Source organism: Oryctolagus cuniculus, chromosome 8 (assembly GCF_964237555.1).
Source record: "Oryctolagus cuniculus chromosome 8, mOryCun1.1, whole genome shotgun sequence".
Classification (NCBI taxonomy): Eukaryota; Metazoa; Chordata; class Mammalia; order Lagomorpha; family Leporidae; genus Oryctolagus; species Oryctolagus cuniculus.
Genome location: NC_091439.1, coordinates 54,296,207 through 54,322,796, shown reverse-complemented (window position 1 = coordinate 54,322,796; position 26,590 = coordinate 54,296,207). Strand labels below are relative to the sequence as shown.

Sequence of the window (26,590 nt, the reverse complement as noted above, 5' to 3'; positions counted from 1 at the left end):
CTTTGGATCTCTCTTACATTCTCCTTCTCTCTCTCTTTTTCCTTCTTCACCCCTTCCCTCTGTTCTGTTGGGTTTCCCCCAATAAACCCTTTCCCTTAAAAAAAAGAGAAAATGGCCCAACTCCTTGGGCTTCTGCACCTGAGTGAGTGACCTGGAAGAAGCTCCCAGCTCCTGGCTTTGGATCAGCTCTGCTCTGGCCATTGTGGTCATTTGTGGAGTGAACCAGTGGATGGAACACCTCTCTCTCTCTGGCTCTACCACTGTCTGTAACTGTCTTCCAAATAAATAAAATAATTCTTAAAAAAAGAAAATAGATCTCAGTAAAAAGAGTAGGAATAAGAGAGGGAGGAGGAAGAGGGATAGGAGTATGGATGGGAGGGTAAGCATGGTGGGAAGAATCACCATGTTCTTAAATTTTTAATTATGAAGTGTCTAAAGTTTGTAACTGTAAAGCTGTATAGTTCTGCATACATTCCTATGGACTTACTTCTAAGGGGAGAGTTTAAAAACTTGCCATGGGACCCAAAATCCCCTTAAGCTGGGTGGTAAAAATACCATCTTAAGTGTTAAAGTGATCATATGGATAGGATTAAGGGTCTGATAATAATAATAGATAGAATTAAAAATGAGTAAATGCTTTAACATGGGAAGCAGTCCACACAGCAGACTCACAGAATGACAATTGCTTTAATTAGCACTCTGACCTCAGAATCGGCCCTTAAGGCATTCTGGTCTGGTGGAAAAGCCCACGAGAGCAATTCAGACATGGAAATCCATGCCACTGTGCCAAGAAATGTCCTATATGAAGGACTTTTGTGGGTGAGACCCCAGTGGAAAGAAGTGGTCATCAGAGGGAGGTGCTTTTCTCTGAAGGGAGGAGAGAACTTCCATTTTGCTTATGACCTTGTATAAATGTTGATGGAGTTTGTGGGCTCAAAAGACTTGCATAGCCTGGGCAGCTCATGTCAAGAGCCTTGGGTAATCAGTGACCTCATACATAAGCTTGTTAATTGTTAAATTAACAACAGGAATCACTGTGCACTAACTTTCCATGCAGGACCTCTTTCCTCAAAGAGTTGTATTATAATTATGTCTAAGTGCTTGCAAAAGATGTATCATTCTTGGGTGCTTCTTTAAAGTTAATTAAGTTTCTAAAAAAAGAAGTGATATTAACTTTAAGTTGCAATGACTTTGAAGAGTCCTTTTTTCAACTGTTGAGGAACAGTTTTTTTCATGCAAATTGTTGAACTTTTAGTGTAGAGTTGGTATTCTGTGTATAAAGTTAATAAAAATGGATCTTAGAGGAGAATGGAACTGGGAATGGGAGAGAAAGGAGGAAGAGGGGTGGGAGAGTAGGTGGGAGGACAGGTACACTGGGAAGAATCACTATATTCCTAAAGTTGCAGTTACAAAATGCATGAAATTTGTATTCCTTATGTAAAAGGTTTCTTTGGGGGAGAAAAATAAAAATAAAATTAAAAAAAAAGAATTCAATTGGTTTTTGCTTAGCTTTTCCCTTTTTTTACTTTTTTATGTGTAAATCATTTAGATTGCAGAAACCATTTACATTTATTGCAATTACTGATATGATTGAGCTTAAGTCTTTCATGTTACCCTTTGTGTTTGTTAGTTCTGTTCTTTTTTCTTTTTTATATATGTATATTTATTTGATTTCATTTTAAGACAACTGTAGTTTATTCTTATACCTCTTGTTTGTTTTAGTTGTTGCTCTATGGTTAATTATATACATATCTGCCCAGAGTGTATGATATAGTGCGCCCTATTTAGAACCTATGACAGCATATTTAGAACCCTATAACAGCATACTTTAATTTCTTCTCTTCTGCTCTTTGGGCTACTGTCATAAATTTTACTTTTACTTATTATAAATCCTGGGATACTCATGCATTTCTATTGTTTTCGTTTTGGACACTTCATTACTTTTTCTTTAAAGATTCATTTTTTTTGAGACAGTGACACAGGGAGAAACATACACACACACACACACACAGAGTGAGAGAGAGACAGAGAGAGAGACACACACAGAAAGAGAATCTTCCAATCACTTGTTCACTCCCCAAATGGCCACAACAACCAGAGCTGGATCAAGCTGAAGCCAGAGGTCAGAAAGTCCACCTGGGTCTCCCACATGGGTTGCAAGTGCCAAGTACTTAAGGCATTATTTGCTGCCTCCCAGAATGGATTAGCAGGGATCTGGATAGGAAGCAGAGTAGCAGGGACTTGAACTGGTGCTTTGACATGTGACGCCAGCATTTCAAATGGCAGCTTAACCCGCTGGGCCACAATGTCAGCCCCCAATTGTTTTTTTCAAATGATTAAAAATAAGGGGAAATATTTTTCTATATTTATTCTAATTTGGTCTGCTTTGGTTCTTTTTATTTCTTTATGTAGATTCAAATTCCCATCTGACATAATGTTCCTTTTGTTTGAAGAACTTTATTTAATCTTTATTGTTGGGCAGGTATTTTTGGCAGTAAATTTTTTCTGCCTTTGTATGTCTGGAAAACAATCTTTATTTCTCCTTTATGCTACACAGATATTTTCACTGAATATAAAATTTTTCATTTCCAATTTTCCATTGTCTCTACTTTAGAGATGTTGCTCTATTGTCTTGTAGCTTGCATATAGTTTTTGACAAGAAGTGTGCTATGATCTTTTTTTTTTTTAACTTTTATTTAATGAATATAAATTTCCAAAGTACGATTTATGGATTACAATGGCTTCCCCCCCATACCGTCCCTCCCACCCACAACCCTCCCCTTTCCCACTCCCTCTCCCCTTCCATTCACACGAGGATTCATTTTCGATTATCTTAATATACAGAAGATCAGCTTAGTATACATTAAGTAAGGATTTCAACAGTTTGCTCCCACACAGAAACATAAAGTGAAAAATAATAGATGATTTTTTTTAAATGATGATGAAATCAGATCAGACCTATTGTCATGTTTAATCCCAGTGAGAGTCAAGTTGGGAGTTGATAATTTCTTTTTTTTTTTTTTTTTTTTTTTTTTTTTTTTTTTTTTTTACAGAGGATCAGTTAAGTATGCATTAAGTAAAGATTTCAACAGTTTGCACCCCCATAGAAACACAAAGTGAAATATATTGTTTGAGTACTCGTTATAGCATTAAATCTCAATGCATAGCACATTAAGGACAGAGATCCTACATGAGGAGTAAGTGCACAGTGATTCCTGTTGTTGACTTTACCAATTGACACTCCTGTCTATGGCATCAGTAATCTCCCTATGCTCCAGTCATGAGTTTCCAAGGCTATGGAAGCCCTCTGAGTTCTCCGATTCTTATCTTGTTTAGACAAGGTCATAATCAAAGTGGAGGTTCTCTCCTCCCTTCAGAGAAAGGTACCTCCTTCTTTGAAGACCTGTTCTTTCCACTGGGATCTCACTCACAGAGATCTTTTGCCAGAGTGTCTTGGCTTCCCATGCCTGAAATACTCTCATGGGCTTTTCAGCCAGATCTGAATGCCTTTAGGGCTGATTCTGAGGCCAGAGTGCTATTTAGGAAATCTGCCATTCTATGAGTCTGCTGAGTATCTCACTTCCCATGTTGGATCACTCTCCCCTTTATTTATTCTATCGGTTAGTGTTAGCAGGTACTAGACTTGTTTATGTGCTCCCTTTGACTCTTAGTCCTTTCATTATGATCAACTGTGAACTGAAATTGATCACTTGGAATAGTGAGATGGCATTGGTACATGCCACCTTGATGGGATTGAATTGGAATCCCCTGGTATGTTTCTAACTACCATTTGGGGCAAGTCAGCTTGAGCATGTCCCAAATTATACATCTCTTCCCTCTCTTATTCCCACTCTTATGTTTAACAGGGATCACATTTCAGTTAATTTTCAACACTTAAGAATAACTGTGTATTAATTACAGAATTAAATCAGTCATATTAAGTAGAACAGGCAAAAAAACTTCTAAGAGGGATAATGTATTAAGTTGTTCATTAACAGTCAGGGCTATGCTGATCAAGTCACCGTTTCCCATAGTGTCCATTTCACTTCAACAGGTTTCCTTTTTGGTGTTCAGTCAGTTGTCACCGATCAGGGCAAACATATGGTATTTGTCCCTTTGGGACTGGCTTATTTCACTCAGCATGATGTGTTCCAGATTCCTCCATTTTGTTGCAAAGGACTGGATTTTGTTGTTTCCTACTGCGGTATAGTATTCTAAAGAGTACATATCCCATAATTTCTTTATCCAGTCTACCGTTGATGGGCATTTAGGTTGGTTCCAGGTCTTAGCTATTGTGAATTGAGCTGCAATAAACATTAGGGTGCAGACCGCTTTTTTGTTTGCCAATTTAAATTCCTTTGGGTAAATTCCAAGGAGTGGGATGGCTGGGTCGAACGGTAGGGTTATCTTCAGGTTTCTAAGGAATCTCCAGACTGACTTCCATAGTGGCTTGACCAGTTTGCATTCCCACCAACAGTGGGTTAGTGTCCCTTTTTCCCCACATCCTCGCCAGCATCTGTTGTTGGTAGATTTCTGAATGTGAGCCATTCTAACCGGGGTGAGGTGAAACCTCATTGTGGTTTTGATTTGCATTTTCCTGATTGCTAATGACCTTGAACATTTTTTCATGTGCCTGTTGGCCATTTGGATTTCCTCTTTTGAAAAATGTCTATTGAGGTCCTTGGCCCATCTCTTAAGTGGGTTGTTGGTTTTGTTTTTGTGGAGTTTCTTGATCTCTTTGTAGATTCTGGTTATTAACCCTTTATCTGTTGCATAGTTTGCAAATATTTTTTCCCATTCTGTCGGTTGTCTCTTCACTCTCCTGACTGTTTCTTTTGCAGTACAGAAACTTCTCAATTTGATGCAATCCCAATAGTTGATTTTGGCTTTGACTGCCTGTGCCTCCCGGGTCTTTTCCAGAAATTCTTTGCCTGTGCCAATATCTTGAAGGGTTTCTCCAATGTTCTCTAGTAACTTGATGGTGTCAGGTCGTAGATTTAGGTCTTTAATCCATGTTGAGTGGATTTTTGTGTAAGGTGTAAGGTAGGGGTCTTGCTTCATGATTCTGCACGTGGAAATCCAATTTTCCCAGCACCATTTATTGAATAGACTGTCCTTGCTCCAGGAATTAGTTTTAGATCCTTGATCAAATATAAGTTGGCTGTAGATGTTTGGGTTGATTTCTGGTGTTTCAATTCTGTTCCATTGGTCTATCCATCTGTTTCTGTACTAGTACCATGCTGTTTTGATAACAACTGCCCTGTAGTATGTCCTGAAATCTGGTATTGTGATGCCTCCGGCTTTGTTTTTTTGTACAAGATTGCTTTAGCTATTCGAGGTCTCTTGTGCCTCCATATAAATTTCAGCACCATTTTTTCCAGATCTGAGAAGAAGGTCTTCGGTATCTTGATTGGTATTGCATTGAATTTATAAATTGCTTTTGGGAGAATGGACATTTTGAATATATTGATTCTTCCAATCTATGAGCATGGAAAATTTTTCCATTTCTTGGTATCCTCTTCTATTTCTTTCTTTAAGGTTTTGTAATTTTCATCGTAGAGATCTTTACTGTCCTTGGTTAAGTTTATTCCAAGGTATTTGATTGTTTTTGTAGCTATTGTGAATGGGATTGATCTTAGAAGTTCTTCCTCAGCCATGGCATTGTCTGTGTTTACAAAGACTGTTGATTTTTGTGCATTGATTTTATACCCTGCTACTTTGCCAAACTCTTCTATGAGTTCCAATAGTCTCTTAGTAGAGTTCTTTGGGTCCCCTAAATACAGAATCATGTCATCTGCAAAGAGGGATAGTTTGAGTTCTTCCTTCCCAATTTGTATCCCTTTAATTTCTTTTTCTTGCCTAATAGCTCTGGCTAGAACCTCCAGAACTATATTGAAAGCAGTGGTGAGAGTGGACATCCCTGTCTGGTACCAGATCTCAGTGGAAATGCTTCCAACTTTTCCCCATTCAATAGGATGTTGGCTGTGGGTTTTTCATAGATTGCTTTGATTGTATTGAGGAATGTTCCTTCCAAACCCAGTTTGCTTAGAGTTTTCATCATGAATGGGTGTTGTATTTTATCAAATGCTTTCTCGGCATCTATTGAGATAATCATATGGTTTTTCTTCTGCAGTCTGTTAATGTGGTGTATCACATTGATTGTCTTGCGCACATTAAACCATCCCTGCATACCAGGGATAAATCCCACTTGGTCTGGGTGGATGATCTTTCTGATGTGTTGTTGCATTCTATTGGTGAGAATTTTATTGAGGATTTTTGCATCTATTTTCATCAGGGATATTGGTCTGTAATTCTCTTTCAGTGCTGCATCTTTTTCCAGCTTAGGAATTAAGGTGATGCTGGCTTCATAGAAAGAATTTGGGAGGATTCCCTCTTCTTCGATTGTTCTGAATAGTTTGAGAAGAATTGGAGTTAGCTCTTCTTTAAATGTCTGGTAGAATTCAGCAGTGAATCCATCTGGTCCTGGGCTTTTCTTTGTTGGGGGGCCTTTATTACTGTTTCAATTTCTGTCTCAGTTATGGGTCTGTTTAGGTTTTCGATGTCTTCCTGGTTCAATTTAGGTAGGTTGCATGTGTCCAGGAATCTATCCATTTCTGATAGGTTTCCCTGTTTGCTGGCATACAGGTCCTTGTAGTAATTTCTGATGATTCTTTTTATTTCTGTGGTGTCTGTTGTTACATTTCCTTTTTCATCTCTGATTTTATTGATTTGGGTCTTTTCTTTTTTTTAGTTAGTTGGGCCAATGGGGTGTCAATTTTGTTTAATTTCATTTTCTGTGTGTAAACTCTCTTCCTTCCTCTGGCTTTTCTCTTTATTTTTGTTTTTTAGCAAGTTATCTCTGATGTTTCTTTTTTTATTGACTTTTATTTATTGTTTTCATCCTGCTTGGGAGTCTCTGAGTATCTTGTGTATGTTGTTTGTTTTTGTCAGTTCTACAACTTATATTTTAATAAAATACTTCTTCTGCCCTTTTTTTTTTCTTTTCCTTTTAAGAATCTGCTTACACATGTGAGACCTGTGAGATTGTCTCACAGATCTTGAGATTTTTTTTAAACACTTTGTTTTCTATTTGTGGTTCAGTTTTGATAATTTTTAATCATGTATCTTTAGTTCTTTCCTATCTTGTGTCTGCTGATAAAACTGACAAATGAATTCCTTGTCTCTCCTACTGGCATTTTCATTTTTTTTCCAGTTTTCCTGCTGAAAATTTATGGAGACATGTTTTCTCTTTTTTCCACTAAATTCTTTAACATATTAATTCAAATAGTTTAAACTCTCTAAGATTTCCTGTAGTTGAGTAAGCTTTGGATCTGGTTTTGTTGTCTAATCTCTGGACAATGAATCTTTCTTGGTTGTTTTTCTTACTTCTTTGGTCTTGTAATTTTTTGTTGATTGTAAGATGTCTTTTTTCCCCCCAGGAATAGCAGAGACTCAGGTAAACTGAATTTACTCCTGAAAATAGTCTCTCCTCTTTTGTTAGGCTCTTAGTGTAGGGAGATTGGGTCTATCTAGTTAGGAGTGGAGCTGGATTTAGATTTTCTTGTTACTTCTTTCTAGTTCATTCTTGTTACTTCTGTCTAGTTCATTCTTGGTGCCTCACGGCCTGCAGATCCCTCTAGCTGTGGACTGTAGCAACCTGGTCCTTCCTGTGTGGCCTGAAGTGCCACCAGACTTCTCAATGTCGTTGGTCCACTCTCAACCTTCAGCAGACCCTGGCTATCCATGCACAGACAGGCTATCTCCATCCCGCTTCTCCGCTATGGCTAATTGCTAGGGACAAGGTTTGTGGGTGGGACAGTGGAGATTTTCTCTATTCTATTTCAGCCTCAGGTGGGCCCTGTGTACTTGGGCCCTTGTGTTGGGGACTATGCTCGTCATCCCTGCCTCTCCCCTGTGGCAGCCACACTCTGCCTTGTATCTGTCTAAGGTCTTGGATGGGACCGGGAAGTCTGCTGCTCCCTCAGGGATGGAAGGTCTCTGCTTTCCATCAGTGTAGTTGCCAGGATGTGAGTGGATTTGCTGCTGCCTCCCTTCCCAGGGGCAGAGGGATTTTCCTGCTGTCCCTCTTCAGTATCTTGAGGTTTTGCCTGGGAATGGAGGGGTGGAGTTTCCTGTCTGCCAACAGCGCTGGCTTTGGCTTCTGCCCTCTCCCACAGGCTTAGGCTTTCCTTCATGTGAGACGAGGACCTGAGACGCAGGCAGGGCTTCGTGTTCCTGTGCCCTCTCCGGGAGGAGGGCTGTCCCAAATCTCTCGTTATGCTCCAGTCCCACTTGGGAGCAATGCGTTGGGGCTCAAGGCAAACAGCTGGGAATGAACCTGGATCCCTGTGGTTCTGAATCTCCTAAGAAGTTTCAACTGACTTTCTAGCACATAGTTAGCCTTGAAGACTTTGTAAGAAGTTTTTCTTATGACCCACTTTTATGTTCACAAGCCTTCCTTCTGCACTCTGCAAACGTGAAGGACATCCTGCATCCAGCTTCTCTTGGCAGGGCCCTGTCACTGGACTTGGAATTCGGCTCACTTGATTCGTCTCGTGACTCTTTGGCTTGAGCTCCCTAACTGAAGAGGAGTTGGGATTTTGTGGCTCACTGGCTTCACGTCTGTTGTTAGTGTGGGGGTGATATTCTCTTGTGTCTTTCTCAGTTCTAGGAGGAGGAGAACTTCTTGATCTGTGGTTTGCACTCTCTGAGTGTGGATGAGGAGTAGGTATTCTTATCAAACCAAATAGATAATAAAATAGTGGAGATTCCTAAGACTGTTCTTTTAATGTTGGTTTGTTTTGGGAGACTAGAATTCATACCCAAGTCTGTGACCACCAGAACATAAAACATAACCTTATAGTAATAAAACAATTTTGTTTAGCAATGTTTGCTTTTAAATAAAAGAGTCTGGTGCTTATAGTAACTTCTTTTACAAATTTTATTCACCTATTTACTTATTATTTACTTAATTGAAAGGCTGAAAGTGATAGAGAGAGAAATAGAATTAGAATTAGAATTAGAGAATTAGAATGCTCTAAATGCATTCTAAATACCCTTGGGAGAGGGGCAGAGGGAGATGGGACATGCAGCAGATAAGGTAATGTGAAGACTGAGGTAGGTGTTGGAGGCTGCAGCCTCCCCAGGAGTGCTGGCAGCCACCAGACGCTGCACAGGCAAGGCCCACACCCTACACCGGAGCTCCAGAGGGAGAGGGGCTGCACCGGCACCTTGATCTCTGCCAAGAAACTGGTTTTGGAGTTCTGATCTCTGGAATGGGTGGAGAATGCTTTTCTGTTGTTTTATGCCACCATGTGTATATGGGGATTTATTACAGTAATCAGGGGAAGCTAAAATCTTTACCTCAGTCTTGTTCCCTTCTTATTGTTTAAAATACCATTTGAGAAAAGTCTGTTGTAGGAAGTATGCATGTTCTGTGATGACACTTCTTTTGGTAGTGTTAATTTACTTAGTTTTCCTGAAGAAAGCAAAAAAGAAAACTATGCATGGCCTGAGGTGGCCTCATCCACACCATGGACCACACGCCTGAGGGACTGGTCGCAGGCTTTTGGGAAGCTTCTCATTCTTCCCGATAGGAACTCTTGCATATATTTATGTTCCTAAACACAAGTGACATCAAGAGCTCCATCTTTCCATCACTGATTTTCAGACAACTCTGTTCTCCTGCTGGGGTGCCCTGGGATTCATCAGCTGTGTGTGGTTGGCCTTGTTCAGGTTCCCAGGAGTGGGTCCTCCAGTCACTACACAGACCATTCATGGGGATGCAGGAGTATTTGATTTTACAGCAAGTACCAGTGAAAATAAGGAAACAACTAGAACTTACTAGAGATGTATAACTGTCTAAGAATCAGATGCATTTATTGTACTTTTATCCTTCCACACTTACCAAGGCATAGTATGCTGTCTGTCCCCACCATAATTTCTATCCATTTTCTTCTGATTTATTTAAAACTTTTTGGTGTGTAGTTATCTTCTGCACTCTGTAGCTGATTTTCTTTGCATCTATTATTTATCTTTCTCCTCTGATTAGAATTTTTAAAAAAATTTATTTATTTGAAAGTCAGAGAGATAGGGAAGGGGAGAGAGAGAGAGAGAGAGAGAGGGAGAGATCAATCTTTACATCTTCTGGCTCACTCCTCAACTGGCCACAATCTCTGGGCTGGGCCAGGCCAAAGCCAGGAGCCAGGAGCTTCATCTGGTCTCTCACATGGGTTTCAGGGGTCCAAGGAGTTGGGCTGTCCTCCAGTGCTTTCCCGGGCACAGTAGCAGAGAGCTGGATTGGAAATGGAGCAGTCAGGACTCGGACTGGTGCTTATATGGGATACCAGTGCTGTATGTGGCAACTGCTACACCACAGCGCTGGTGATTCTGATTAGCATTTAAGCCACTACAGGCAGGATATTTTGTGGATATGATGTGTTCCAAATGTCTAACAGTGTCTGGGACATATTGGGCACACAATAAGTATTTGCTTGAGGAATGAAGAAATGACTGACCACAGAGACCATAATGAGATCAATAGTTTCACCCAGATAGGAGTTTGACACGTTAAACATATTCTCAGTGCCTGGTGCTGGTACCAGTAAGCATCTAATTATTTATTGCCTAGATGCAAAAATAAAGAATCAAATACTGACCTTTCTCTTTTCATCAGCATCTCTCAGCCATCTTTTTCTGTCAACTAAAACTTAAGAGATGATATCACTTTCCAGCCTCGGTATGTTTTCTGTAAAACAAACTTCTTTCATCAATATCTGTAGGCACTATTGTATGAGATTAAAAGCCACAGAATCAGGGCTGGTGCAGTGGCGTAGCAGGTAAAGGCATTGTCTGCAGTGCTGGCATCCCATATGGACGCCATTTCGAGTCCCGGCTGCTCCACTTCTGATACAGTTCTATGCTATGGCCTGAGAAACCAGTACAAGATGGCCCAAGTCCTTGGGCTCCCGCACCCACATGGGAGATCCGGAGGAAGCTCCTGGCTCCTTGCTTCCAATTGGCGCAGCTCTGGCCATTTAGGCCATCTGGGGAGTGAACCAGCAGATGGAAGACATTTCTCTCTCTCTCTCTCTCTCTCTCTCTCTGTAACTCTGACTTTGAAATAAGTAAATTCATTTTAAAAAAATAGGTCAAGGGTTCATCACCTTTATTTTTATTTTTTTATTTTGTTATTTAAGTGATAGCTTAACCCACTATGTCACAATGCTAGCCTCATTCCAAACATTTCATGTTCAATGGTATTAAGTGTAATCACAATGTGTAACTATTATTATTATTCTCTGAACATGTATTTTATCTGTCTAGGCTTCTCTTTGTGCTGTGACCCCTCCACAGTCACTACTCAAAGATAGCTATGACTGATATTGGAAATAATCAGATTGCTCCACGATTCTTAGATGGAATGTATCATATACTTGATTGCTTAGTGAATCTGCAAGCTTAATGGGAACATTTTCCCTTGGGCTTAATCAAGTTATCTTTCATGTATTTAGCTCTCCATAAGTGCTTTCCCCATAACATAATAGAAACCTTGGCACACATTTTATTTCTGACTGTGTGCCTAATAAACATAACCATTGTAAATGTGTGTGAGGCTCTCAGCACCTTCAACTTGATGGTAACAACTCACAGAAGATGAATATCTGGCTTTATAATCCTAAAATACAGGCTTAATAGCAAGTCATGAAAGTAAAGATTTGATTATAGAGATTAGAGGAATAGAAATTGGGTTTTATAGTAATTGAGTAACTATTAAGAATACTTCAAACACCTTGAAAGAATCCTTAAAACACCAAGGTTTAAAAGATCTAGATATGGGCTGAGGATTTTTTTCCAAGGGAAAAAAAACTCTACTCATTTAATTAAGCAACTTTCTAAAATTGTCAGTACGGCTGTTTAAATATAGTCTCCCAGGGTTCTAAAGGAACAAATTACACAGGAAAATTAGTGCTAAGGGCTAAGAAGAAATGAAGGTGTTTCTCAACAATCATGTTTGGATTACATTCGAAATGAAACTCTAATCACTCCACAATTTAAGAAAAGGTTGATGGTCTAGTAGTGACCTTTCGTGAAAGCTTTTCAAGAGGCTAGACTTGTTGAGAAACATTTATTAAGTGAAATTTTACAATGTAAGTTTTACAGCCCTTCTATGTGGAACCTTGCGCTGAAGAAATTGAAAGGTTAGATGTGCTGAAGCCGAGACATTTTTACATGTGTAGTTTTGTTGTAACTTCAGTGCGTGGACATGGCACTTTTTAAAAAGCCCCATTAGGCCAAGAGCATACAGGTTCCAGCAGGAAAATGAAAACGTGGTGGGTTGGTAGTGAATTCCCATTAACGTCTTGGGAAGGATCCGCAGAGAACTGGTGGGCAGTCGTGCGTGGCACTCAGGGCACATGAGCCACGCCCAGCGGCCTTGCTCTCTCTGGGGCCCCTCTTTCTACAACCTGAGACCCTAGATGCCCAGGCTTCCTCTGGGTTGTTGTCTGTCTCACTCTCTCCAGCCGGCAGCTGTGTGGCTTCAGTAGTCTTTCTTGGCAGATTTTGCTGATGGAGCACTCACTGGAGGAGAAGGCGCCGGAGTCCACCTACTTGAAACTCTGGTGAGGATTTCTTCAGTTCAGAGGCCTTGATGTGTGGGAGGATTTCATGAGCTAAAATTCTGTCAGTGTTTCCATTTACCAAGTTGCCATTCGATCGTTTTATACCCTAACCATTCCAAATTGCCTTCAATTCAAACTTGGCACATGTGTTGACAACCCCAGATGCCATTTTTTAATTGAAAATGGTTGGTGATTTTTGATTAAAGTGTAAAAACAAAAACGTACGATTCCCATGGTTCAGCTCTTTGACGTGAATCCCAGATTATTCACTGTCAGTTACAACCACATGATAACACCACTTTCTACAAGGCCAGCAAATGTCATGGGTTGAAGGCAAGTTAGGGTCTGAAAGAAGTGTTTTCCTAATGCAGTATGGTTTCTATTTCTGTTCAATATTTCACAGGCAGACAGGAGACTGAAGTGGTATAGGGTTATGTGATGGGAAAATGAGGAATAATATGTTGTCAAAACAGAGAAGAATTAAGTGACTTAAGGATATGAAATGGAGATGGCAAAATAGGAGCTCACATATCTCAGCCTTATTGGCTGAACTTGCACTTGAGGACAGGCCCAGACCTACCCAGAAATGCAGTAAGGTTTGTTCTGGGCTCCACTCTTCTTTCTCGTGGCAACCTTTCTGATATGTGTTCCCTTTCCTGCTCTTTTCCGTCCTTTCCTGTTCTCTGTATCTCCAGTGATATCACCTCCAACTCGCTGGCATTAGGGAGCTTCTTGTAATTCCTTATGGAGCAAAGGATTCCAAAAATATTTTGGTATGTCCCAGCACATGTTCAGTCGTCTTCACATCTAAGGATTAGACAATCCTTGTGGAAGGTTGTCACTTTTTGAAAATGCAGCTATTAGTTCATCTTTCTTCCTAGCTTCCAACTCCAAGCATAAGAGAAAGGGGCCTTCCTGAACCCTGAGAGCATGTGAAATTGATGGAGACATTGTATTTTGCACTGAAACATTGTTTCACTAGGTTAGCTTGAAATGAAACTGTGGATGGCACTATTTAAAATGGTTTAAAATACTTCAATCATATTTGTAAACATTAGGTACCTTATAATGGAAATATAGCAGGGAGAGTTTCAATAATTTTTTGCCTTACTTTTAAAGTAATCTGGGACAGTTTTAAAGAGTTTCAACAACGGAAAGGATATTTTGAGTCCAAAAAAATCAATACGAATTCCATCTTCTCGATCTTTCCTTGCCCTCTTATAGAGTGTGAACAATTAACCCAAAATGCTCAAAAGCAAAGAAAGGTGAAAGAGCTGATGCAAATCACCACAAACAAAACCACCTGCCACAACTAACTGAAGTTGTTGCTATGGACACGAAGCGTAAATGTTCATGCCACAATTTCCTCTGTAAAGCTTCACACTTTCTTTTTTTATATTTTTTTAAAATTTATTTGACAGGTAGAGTTATAGACAGTGAGAGAGAGAGACTGAGAGAAAGGTCTTCCTTCTGTTGGTTCACCCCCAGAATGGCCGTTATGGCTGGAGCTGCGCTGATCCGAAGCCAGGAGCCAGGTGCTTTCTCCTGGTCTCCCATGGGGTGCAGGGCCCAAGCACTTGGGCCATCCTCCACTGTCCTCCCTGGCCACATCAGAGAGCTGGACTGGAAGAGGAGCAACCGGGACTAGAACCGAGTGTCCACATGGGATGCCGGTGCCGCAGGCGGAGGATTAACCAAGTGAGCCATGGCACCGGCCAAAGCTTCACACTTTCTGAAGTGGCTTTTTTTCCCCCTTAAATACAACAAATATTTCTGCAAAATCAGTTAAAAATTATTGATCACCTACCTAAAAGTTCACATTTAAAATGGAAAGTCATTCATTTGGATGAATAAAGTTTCTTTTACTGATTCAATTAATTGGTAGCTGGGTTCCCACTTTCTGTGCTGTTCTAAAACAAATACTTTTAAAATGTCAGTTACATGTCTCTTTTATACTCAATCTCTCACCTCTTTAGTAAATAAAGTATAATTAAGATTCCATCCCAGTGGTAAATGGAGAAGATTATCTATTGTCAATCTTATGTACCTATGTCTGCCAGTTTTTATTTTGGTTCCTGTTGCGTCAATCTTTTTTTTTTAACTTCTATTTAATGAATATAAATTTCCAAAGTACAGCTTATGGATTACAATGGCTCCCCCCCTCATAACTTCCCTCCCACCTGTTGCTTCAATCTTTTGGGAGATCATTTACCTAGATGTTATTTCATGTTTGCCTTGGTGAGTGGCTAATGGGACAATATATTCTTGAGTATCTCTTGGGAGCCCCCAATTAAATGTATTTTGTAATGAGAATTTCTTTGGTCATTGGACTATTCCCTATAGAACTTAAAGCCTGCAGATCACAAATAAAAGTAGTTGGGGCAACTTAATTAAGCTACCATAAATAGAATTTAGGTGGCAGACATTTATGGGTTTAGTTGTCTTTTAGTTATTTATTTTTTGAGTGTATTGGGTTTGGCATTATTCCTGACTGGACATTTGTGATGAGGCATAATGGCTCAGGGCTGGTCACCACAAAGGAGGGTCTGGCTTCTCTGCACATAGTGAAAAGTGAATATGGTGCTCAATCTGAGATGTTATCTTTTGGTCAACCCAAAAGCGTTGGGTCTGTTTGTGCACTATTTGTTGAGCGTTTGGACAATGAAAGCTTATATTAGTATTACGTAAGTATGAAATAATTATGCCTATCATAAAACACAATATGATCTTACATACAGAATGTATAAAGTATTATCTTGACACTCCTCCATTGATACTAATAATGTGTAGTTGATTATGTGAGTTTAAATTTATCTTAATTTTCATGTACTTGTTATAAATTGGGTTTTCTATTTATTATACCCCGAAGGATTAATCATCATAAACTGAGGGAAATTATAAGGGCTTGAGGCTGAGTTATCTGGCCTACTCTGTGTCAGGGTATAACAAATATCTGAAAACTGTAAACTCTAAGTCTTGTGTGTAAGTCCTAGTCCTAGTGGACCAATCAGTGGATCTGCAGCAGGTGAATGTCATTGGGTGCAGTGGTTTCGGATGCATACTGCAACTGTTAGGCACACGCAGGGTGTGTAAGTGGTGATGGCATCCTTGAGAGGCGTAATCTGTAAGAAATGAGCTTGGGACTAGATGTGGGCATTGGCTCCTCCTAGAGCACTGAAAGAACAATTATTGTGGGACTGGCCATTCTCTCCACTGGCAGCCATCAGCATCAGAGGCACGCTTACTCTGACCCTTGACGTGATGAGATATTCATCAGTGAGGCCTTCAGCTGCTCATCCAAGGTAACCTCAGAAGTGGGACTGTCCTGTTTTTCAATGCCTCTCCTTTTCATAATTGTAAGAATTAGAATCAGGACCAAGCTTGTAATAATGGCATGCTGAGATGTTCCAAGGATGAGGACTGCTGTATGGTCCCGATGTGCTCACCTAGAACAGAAAACTCCGATGTGGATTTATTAAAGAGGATGTGTGACATTGTTACAACCTCTTTAAAATGAATCTTTATATTTGCAAAGGAATAATTTATTGCTAGGATGCCAGATTCTCCCAAAGTCCATGACTTTCTTCCCTTTCTGCATTTTGGGAAAATAAATGCATTTCTTCATGCTTTCTAAATGACCTTTGGTTTGTAAGGGAGACCATCCTCAGCACTCTGCTATCTCTCAGGCAGCTTTGGGTATTGGTTCTTTATTGACTTGTGCTGTGAGGAAGAAGGACATCACATAAGGGAGTGCATTATGTATGGAAAGGAGGTGGTTCTTTCAGCCAGTGGTGCACCTCTCTTGATGTTGTCTTCTTTCATCTAATAAATGCATTTGGCAGTGGGCTAGAGTGGGCTCAAGTGCATCCTAGGAGCCTTGGTTAGACTGATTTCTTTTTATTTTATTTTATTTTATTTTTTATTTTTTGACAGGCAGAGTGGACAGTGAGAGAGAGAGAGAGACAGAGAGAAAGGTCTCCCTTTGCCGTTGGTTCACCCTCCAATGGCTGCCGCGGCAGGCACGTTGCGGCCGGGGCACCGCGCTGATCCGAAGGCAGGAGCCAGGTGCTTCTCCTGGTCTCCCATGTGGGTGCAGGGCCCAAGCACTTGGGCCATCCTCCACTGCACTCCCGGCCACAGCAGAGAGCTGGCCTGGAAGAGGGGCAACAGGCACAGAATCCGGCGCCCCAACTGGGACTAGAACCCTGTGTGCCGTCGTCGCAAGGCGGTGGATTAGCCTAGTGAGCTGCGGCGCTGGCCAGACTGATTTCTAAAGAACTGGATTACTGTACTCTAAATTTTACCTTGGCTTCACGTATGCAATTATGCTAATTATTTTGCTTAGTTGGTGCTCAATTTCTTTAATTTTATTTTGTAATATAGATAAGTCAAATATATATGAATAGGGTAATGAATCCCTATTTTAATATCATTTAAGTTCAGCATATCATCTTATACCCAATCTTATTTTATTCAGTTATTTATTCATCTATTTGAAAAACAGAATGACAGAAAGAAAGAGAGTTTTTCCATTCACTGGTTCACTCCCCAAATGCCCACAATAGCTGGAGTTGGGCCAGGCCAAAGTCAATAATAAGAAACTCCTTACAGGTCTCCCTAGTGGATGGCAGAGACTCAAGTGCCTGGGCCATTTTCCTTTGCCCGTTCACACACATTAGCAGGAAGCTGGATCAGAAGCCGAGTAGCTGCTTCTTAAACTGGCGCTATGATATGGATGTGGGCATCCCAAGTGGCAACTTAACTCATAGTGCTGCAAACCCTGCCTCCTTACTTTGGTTTTCTTTAAAATTTGAGAAAGAGAGAGAGAGAGAGAGAGATCCTCTCAGCTGGCTTACTCTCCAAATGCTTGCATGACCAAGACTGTACTGTGCTGAAGCCAGGTGGTGGAACCTCAATCCAGGTCTCCCACTTGGTGGCAGGGATCCAATTACTTAGCCATCACCACTGCAGCAGTGTCTGTATTAACAGGAAGTTGGAGTCAGGAGCCAGAGCTGAAAGCTGAAGCAAGGTATTCTGATGTGGAATGTAGGCATCTTAACCATTAGACTAGATACCAGCTCTCATCATATTATTTTATCTAAAAAATATTGAAGCACGCATTTCAAAATAATAACTTTAAAATATAGAAATACTGTAAACCTAAAAATGAACTTAGTAATGATTTGATTGTTATTAAATTAAGGTTAGCAACTACAAGAGTACTTCAAAAAGTTAGAAGAAAATAGAATGAAAGAGGGGTGGGCCTTGTGGCTTAGGGACTAAAGCTGCTGCCTGCTGTACTGGCTTCCCCTATGGGTAATGGTTCGAGTCCTGGCTGCTCCAATTTTAATCCAGAACTTGCTATTGTACATGGGAAAGCAGATGAAAATGAGCCAAGTATTTGGGCCCCTGCCACCCTCATGGGAGTCTGGGGTAAATCTCCTGGCTCCTGGCTTTGGCCTGGCCCAACCATGGCCATTATAGCAATTTGAGGAGTGAACCAGAGGATGGAAGACTTCTCTCTATCTCTCTTGCTATCTCTCTCTCTCTGAATCTGCCTTTAAAAAAATAGAATGAAAGGTAAGATTATGTTGATGCAAAATTTTTTTGAAATCCACATGAAGTTTTTTATAATGTACATTTTGCATGAACTTTTTTGAAGACCAATTGTATGCATTGATTTCAAAACTTTTGCATTAAAATGAACTATTTTTTTTGACAGGCAGAGTGGACAGTGAGAGAGAGAGAGAGACAGAGAGAAAGGTCTTCCTTTGCCATTGGTTCACCCTCCAGTGGCCGCCACAGCCGGTGCACTGCGGCCGGCGCACTGCGCTGATCTGGAACCAGGAGCCAGGTGCTTCTCCTGGTCTCCCATGTGGGTGCAGGGCCCAAGCACTTGGGCCATCCTCCACTGCACTCCCTGGCCACAGCAGAGAGCTGGCCTGGAAGAGGGGCAACCGGGACAGAATCCGGTGCCCTGACCGGGACTAGAACCCGGTGTGCCGGCGCCTCAAGGCGGAGGATTAGCCTATTGAGCTGTGGCGCTGGCCAAAATGAACTATTAAAATTTCATTTTCCATAAGCTTTTTTGTTTTTTATTAATTTTTATTTATATAAATGGAAGAAAATTCACATATCTCATATAAACAATTCCCACCCAAAGAAACCTTTTGTTTAAGGAATACAGACTTCATGCATTTCGTAAGTACAACTTTAGGAATATAGCGATTCCTCTTATCATACCCACCCTCCCACCCACTCTCCCACATCTCCTCCTCCCTCTCCCAATCTCAGTCCCATTCTCCACTAAGATCTATTTATGGTTAATTTTATACATAGAAGACCAACTTTATACTAAGTAAAGGGTTCAACAATTTGCACAGTAAATAAAAAAACAAAAATGATCAAAACAAAACAAAAAAAAACCTGATTCTCAACAGTTGAGACAAGGGTTGTACTTTTACTGGCCAATTTTCTTTCTTTACCTTCTTTCTTAGTGATGACCATGTTTCTGTGTGCAGCACATTCTTAAGCTTTTTTTGAAAGGCTAGACAGGTGGTGACAAATTCTTTCAATTTCTGTTTGTTATGAAAGTACTTTGTTTTACCTTCATTCATAAATAAGAGCCTTGAAGGGTATAGTATTCTAGGTTGACAGCCTTTTTCTCTTAAGACTTGGAATGTATCTTGTCACATTCTCCTAGCTGTAGTGTTTCTGATGAGAAGTCCACTGTGAGTCTAATTAGAGATCCTCTGAAAGTAATATGGCGTTTCTCTCATGCATATTTTAGGATCTTTTCTTTATGTTTTACTGTGGAGAATTTGATTACAATGTATCCTGGTAAAGATCTTTTTTGGTCATGTCTATTAGGAGTTCTGTGTGCTTCCTGTGCTTGGATGCCCCTTTCTTTCTCCAAATTATGGAAGTTTTCTGTTATTATTTCACTAAAAAAAGCCTCCTAATCCTTTCTCTCTTTCCATGCTTCAGGAACTCCAAGAATCCAAATATTGGGTCATTTGATAGTATCCTGTAGATTTCCAATGGTATTTTTTAGTTTTTTTTATTTTCTCTTCTTGTTTTTTGTCTGACTTTATAATATCCTGTGATTTGTCTTCTAAGTCAGATATTCTTTCTTTTGCCTCACTGATTCTGTTTTTAAGGCTTTCCACTGCATTTTTTATTTGTTCTTTGAGTTCTTCATTTCCAGGATTTCATTTTGCTTTCTCTTTAAGATCTCAATTTCATGGGAGAGATTTTCTTTCCTGTCATGTGTGGATTTCATTAACTTGTGCATTTGCTTTTGATTACTTGTATGTAATCTTATAATCAATTGTTTGAATTTCATTTCTTGCATTTCTTCAAACTCTTCATTTTCACAATCTAGTATTGAAGTATTGTAGTCTTTTGGAAGCATCATGTTGTGTTCTTTCTTGTTTCTTGAATTGGTGTGTTTATTATGCAGCATTTATGGAGATACTGTTTGGTTTCTTTGCTTTTTTTTGCTGTGGTGGCTTTTATCTTTGGACTATGTCTGTGTGGATTAGTGGAGTTTCTGCTTTCAGGGAATACCTAGAAGCATGTGGTGAGTGTGGCCAGGGTGCTCTGTTCAGTGTTCCAGGGTGAAGGGAGTGTTAAGGCAACACCCATGTTGGGTGTGGTAAATCTCTCTCTCTCTCTTTAAATCAGAATGAAGGTTCTTCTTCTGTTGGCATAGATTCAGATCATTTCCTTTCCTCAAATGAGACCAGTGCTTGGGCACCAGCTCTAGCAGGAACAACACTCATCTGCACTCCACAAGGACCACACAAAGGATCTGTGTAGTCCTCAATGTAAGCAGATTCCCCAGCAATGTCCCTCACCAGGGAACCAGAGAGCCCTGAGCATGCAGAGCCTCCCACAGTGACTGCCCAAAGTCCAGCCACACCCTGAGCCTTCCCACGCATTCTCAGTGTTTTCACAGTCCTGGCATACAAACCTCCCACAATCATGAGCACCTAGTTCCCTGTCAGTTCTCCTGCCAGACTCAGGAATTTACATGCAGCTGGTTTCTGGGCTCAGACATGAGATGGTACAGCTGTTACATTGTCCAAAATGGTGCCCGCTCTATATTGGCTTCTTATAGGATGCCATTGCAGGGTGATAGGGGAGAGAGAAACATGCTCCCCCACCTTTCTCCTCTGGTTTGGCAGGTACGCTATCCCCCACAGGGCTCCAAGCTGGATTCCCTCCTGGCTTTTCCTGCAGCTTTATCACCATTGACTTGGGCTGCTGCAGTCTGGTCTCACCTCCCTTCAAAGCTGGTTCAGAGGCTCTCCGCTACTGGGGTCCTGATTTGTAATTGCCTACACCCTCCACATAGGGCTGCTATGTCCCTTTAATTTGTTTGGATTATCCTCTGCCAATTTCTCCCTAACTCTTCCCTGAGACTGCACTCTACAGTTTTTTTTTTTTTTTAATCTTCTCCTAGACTAGAGTGGTAAGCTCCCTCCCTACTCTGCCATCTTAATCCTATCTCTCCATAAACTTTTTGAAGTACTCTTGTATTTTTTCCTCTTGCTTCAAATGGTGGGATCTGTGTCCTTTCTCCTTGAATCTGGGCAGGCTCTCCACTACAACATGGCAGAAGTGATGCTGTAACAATTTTTGGGCCAAAGCCTTGAGATCTTCTGCTTTTTTGTCATTTGAAATGCTTTTTCTGGGAGCCTTGAATTTCTTGTAGTTTCAGCTACTATGAGACAGTTGTGGAGAGGCAGGTGTTAGTACTCCAGTCAATGGCCCCAGCTTCTAGCTGTCTCTGTGAAGGCACCAGATGTGCGAATGAAGCCATCTTGGATGATTCGTATCACCCATGCTGCTCCTCTGGTGTCAACATGCAGGTTAGACAAGTCACCCGCCCAGATCCCTGGAATTCCTAACTCCGAAAATATATGGCATAGGCCTAAGTTTTGAGGTAGTTTGTTACATTGCCATAGATAACTGAACCAGCAGACTTTTTGATTTTGTATTCTCAATGTTTCCTTATGAGTGTTATAGTTTTGGGAGAATGACTTAGCCTAGCCGGGAAGGGCTAGGGTGTAGATCCATGGTAGGCACTATGATACAGTTGGTTCAACCACCACTTGGGACATCCACATCCCATAGTAGAGTACCCATTCAAATCCCACTACTCCCCTTCCGATCGTGCTTCCTGTTAATGTGCAGGAAGACACCTGAGAGACCTGCTCTAGATGGCTCTAGCGCTCTAGCGCTCAGGTCCCTGTCACCTAGTGGGAGACCAGGATGGAGTTCCAGCCTCCTGGCTTTGGCCTGGCCTATTCCTAGTTGTTTACAGACTTTAGGATCTTGGCTCAGGAGATGAAAGATCTCTGTCTCTCTCTGTGTCATTCTGCCTTTCAAATAAATCAACAGATGTTTAAAAACATTATGTTGAGCCATTTGCTGTGTAAAATTTTGAATAGTTCTTACCTATGTCCTTTTGTTTTAAACATTTTTTTAAAGATTATTTATTTATTTATTTGAAAGTCAGAGTTACACAGAGAGAGGAGAGACAGAGAGAGAGAGAGAGAGAGGTCTTCCATCCGATGGTTCACTCCCCAATTGGTTGCGACGACCAGAGCTGAGCAGATCCGAAGCCAGGAGCCAGGAGCTCCCTCCAGGTCTTCCACATGGGTGCAGGGGCCCAAGGACCTGGGCCATCTTGTACTGCTTTCCTGGGCCATAGCAGAGAGCTGGATTGGAAGTGGAGCAGCCAGGTCTTGAACCGGTGACCGTATGGGATGCTGGTGCTTCAGGCCAGGGCATTAACCCACTGTGCCACAGTGCTGACCCCACCTATTTTTTTTTTTTTTTTTACAGGCAGAGTGGACAGTGGAGAGAGAGAGAGACACTGGTTCACCCCCCAATGGCCGCTGCGGCTGGCGCACTGTGGCCAGCGCACCACACTGATCCGAAGCCAGGAGCCAGGTGGTCTCCCATGCGGGTGCAGGGTCCATGCACTTGGGCCATCCTCCACTGGACTTCCGGGCTACAGCAGAGAGCTGGCCTGGAAGAGGAGTGATTGGGACAGAATCCAGCCCCCTGACCGGGACTAGAACCCCGTGTGCTGGTGCCGCAGGCAGAGGATTAGCCTAGTGAGCCATGGTGCTGGCCCCACCTATGTTCTTAACATAATTTATTTAAGTCATTTAATTTTTAATAACAAGTGTCACAACATTTCTGAAAATTTCATCATTGGCATTCCCAGTCTGATGTGAGCTTATTCTAGCATATCACTGGCTGCCAGTCTCTTCTTGATCAGTTTGTGATGATTTTACCTTGATGCAGAGCTATGGCGGAAAAGTTGAGCTACTTGCTGTGGAGAAAGAGTTCTATTAAAGCTTTGGTTTGGTAACTTAATAGTGGTTTGACCATGAGTAGGGTATTTAATGTCTAATCCTGTTGCCTCACATGCAAAATGAGAGTTATCAGACTTACCTGAAAAGATTATTGTGGGAGACTGAATGAGAGAAAACAGAACTTTGGCTGGCTACCATTACCATTACTATTTTTTCTTGGCAGTGGTAGTATTAAAATCCACAGTAACCCAAAGAAAGCAAGCCTTTCTCTGGTGAGTGGAGTGAGATTATGAGATCTTCCATGGTCTTTGGTCCACGGCTTACCTGTGTGGGAGACTCCAGGCTTTACAGAGAAGGGTGTGGTGTGGAGCCAGGCAGCATGAAGGCTTGGGCACACCCGATAAAAGAAGTCAGCACACAGGGGCCCTAGCTTTTCCAGGGTGAGGATTCCTGACATGCCCATCCTCCAGAGAGGTGCTTGAGACAGAATCACATGGTCCCCCTTTGCAGACTGGCAAACTGAAGATGAAAAGGTCACAACTTGCCCCAGGATCACAGGAGCAGAGCTGGGAAAAAGAAATGGCAAAAATCTTCAGCGTGGCTTTGTGTTAATGGATTCACTCCCATACCCAGACCAGGCAGGTTCTTTAATTTCCCCCAAACCATACCCTTAAATGAGGCCTGTTTCAGGCAGAGACACTAATCCAGCCCTGAGGTGGAATAATTTCTCCTCAGCGTCCTTCTTTGATGTGTAGCTGATATGGAACCGAGTGCCAACATATGTTTGTACAAATATATTGGCAAATGTAAGCAGCCTACTGCTAATTACTACACTCTGAACCTCATGTGAAGTTTGAGTGATGCCTCAAGGAATTTGAATCTAAGAAAATAATATATATACATATATATTTAAATGTGAGCAAAAATGGGTTAACTGCTTTGTGGTTGAAACTGGAAAACACTCAAGAATTATCTCGTCTTCTCAAACATTTGGCAATAATTGGTTTACTTAAGGAATTCAGGTCAAACATTTTCTAGAAGAGATGGAAGCATTTTGGATACTTTTAAAATGAAAAAGAGCTATTTAAATCTAAAAATCTAACATTGCTTTAATAATTAAAAATTGAAAATTAGAACAACATCTTTGAAATGGCCTCTATTCAAAAGAGATAGAGAGAGAGGGAGAGAGAGGGAGAGAGAAAGACTGATATACTGATACCGACTAGAGTTCACAAAATAAACATCATTTATGGGTAGGCAACAGAGTTACTGGGTTGAAAACATAGGGAACACTGTGGGAAGTTCAGAGAGCTTGCCCTGTCTCAACGTTTTGAAATTCAAATCATTTTGGAGTACTGTGCTGGCTTAGCATAATTGGCAAGGTCAGAGCAGCCTTTTGTCTGTGATGTAGGGGTCCTTGATTTAGATGATGTTGCTTAAAAAAATGGTGCTTTCATCAGGTCACTACATAATTTAAACTGAAACATCATTTTAACTTAAGTTGCTTGATGCATCTCTTCCATTAATTTTGCGACATTTTAGGACCCAGAGTTATTTTTCAGTCCTAAGAATGGATATATAGAATTATTCTGTTGATCAGCTTCTGAATATCTTGAAATTCAAATACAGAAATATCATAAAAATGTTTTCTTTTTCAGAAGGTGGAATATTTGCATTCTATAAAACTGTGGAAAAAGCTGCAGGACACTGATCTGGATAGCAAGAGACAGAAAAATACAGCAGATCACAGGTGAGCTTTCTTTTCCCTCCCCAGGATGCATTGACTTCTATGGTGAGCTAGGAAAACTGAGACTGATTCAGTTTGGATATCTCCAAATCTAGATATTTGTATGAAAATTTCTCTAATTTGGTTTAGCTGTAAGGTAGATGTCCAAGTTGAAAATACAGAAAGACAAAACTGCCTTATTTTTTGAAAAGCTAAAAAAAAAAACTAGTATAATAACTTCCACTAATTAACCAATGAAGTAATTTGGTAAAAACTGTGGTTTACTTTCCTAGGAGAGCGATATTAATCACATGACAGCGTTAATGGTAATTATATGGTTGTATCTAAAATTCCTTAGTATACTTGAATATAGATTTTTTTCCTGAACTCTTTTGAAAAATTTCCTGAATTTAAGTCACTTTATTAAATTTCCTTTTCCCTGTAAGTGGCAATGGTTAAACAAATACAACTATGTGTGTAAATGTTCTTGGGAAGTTATGCATATATAAAATAGTGTGAGCAATTCCACCACATTTGAAGTCTGATATTCATCTGTGACTCCCATCTCTCGTTCTTCCGGTTTTGTTGCTCAAGTATACCCACTGCAACAATTCTTCAATGTCATGGAGACCTCCAGCCCATCAACCCTATGTGCCCTATCCATCAGTTCCCTTCTCTCTTCATTTCCTTTCTTGTCTAGCATAATGTCATGGTCCATCATTATTATCACTCCCTTGCTAATGCCTTACACCTCCTTGCCCCTCTGGCAAAAGCTCAAATCTGACAGAACTGAACCATCCCTTTTCCATGCACACCAATTGAGTGTTAAAAATCTCACATTGAGGCTGACATACAATTTTAAATTCTTGAGCTCAAACTTCCAAGGAGCACAATCAAAAACTAAACTTTCTTTGATTTTTCCTGTTATTGGATCAAACTTTTATATACTATAACTCTGATTTGGAAGAATAAAGAGGCCTATGTATTTTCCGTAACTGTTGTGATCTTTTCCTTCTGGTCTTACTTAGTAGCAGAGACAAAGGTTAGCAGGTGATGGTGAAGAAGTAGGGTAAGAAAGACTTAGAAAGTTAGTTATGAAATTTAATTAGCATAATCTCAATTTTAGATTTTACTACTTTGTGTAACGTGTGAGGGCTTCACCTTTCAGCTACCTTGATTTTATGACAGAGGGCAAGGGGACTTCTGATTGACTTCATAAACTCTAGGCTCCTCCTCTCTTTGATGGGGAGGTGGGGTGTCTTATCTGTATTTTCAGTTATCCCTTTGCACAATATTCACGGAGATATATCAGGTCTTCCACAGTCTTTGGGGGTCTAGTGAATACATTATTTCTGAAATCTGCAGTCTTAGCCATTTGTTCTTGTTGGACTGATTTCAAATTTTATAGTCCCCTTTGTCCAGTACCAGGTCCCTTAGGATCACCCAGTCTTTCAGTACCATTATATCCATTCACATTGGACATAATCTTTAAAAAACCAGTAGCAATACGTGTGTTTTGGTTCCATGTCTGTCATTCATACTTGGTGGTAAAATGCATAAGGGGCTTTTGTTGGTAGGTTGTGTCTTTGCTGGGCTCTGCCTGGAGAAGCAGGATGCTGGCTCCAGCGTCCTGGGTGTCTCTGTACCTATCTGAATGTCTTTGCATACTCACTTCTCAGAGTTGACGTTGAGATGCAGGAATGATGAAGATGATTCTGTACCTCTTGTTCTTTTCCTGTCTAGATTCTTCCAGGGCTGATTAAGGAGAGCTCTGCCCTTTCCAGTATGGTATGGACTTTTCATGTGTCTTATCTTGGATTTGTCTACTGATAATGAACCTGATGGTCAAACAGGCCAGACTGGCTTTTGATACATTATTCTGAGTTGAAGGAATTTAGAAAATCCCC

The 26,590-nt window shown here is 40.8% G+C and overlaps 1 long non-coding RNA gene across 1 annotated transcript in view; it reads left to right on the top strand.

Moving 5' to 3' along the window:
* The first annotated feature begins 9,066 nt into the window (after positions 1-9,066).
* LOC127483278 (uncharacterized) overlaps positions 9,067-26,590 on the top strand; it is a 31,953-nt gene continuing 14,429 nt past the window's right edge. Inside the window, exons 1-2 of the long non-coding RNA XR_007909414.2 lie at positions 9,067-9,100; positions 24,616-24,707. This is a non-coding gene — a long non-coding RNA (uncharacterized lncRNA). The remainder of the gene's footprint in view (positions 9,101-24,615; positions 24,708-26,590) is intronic.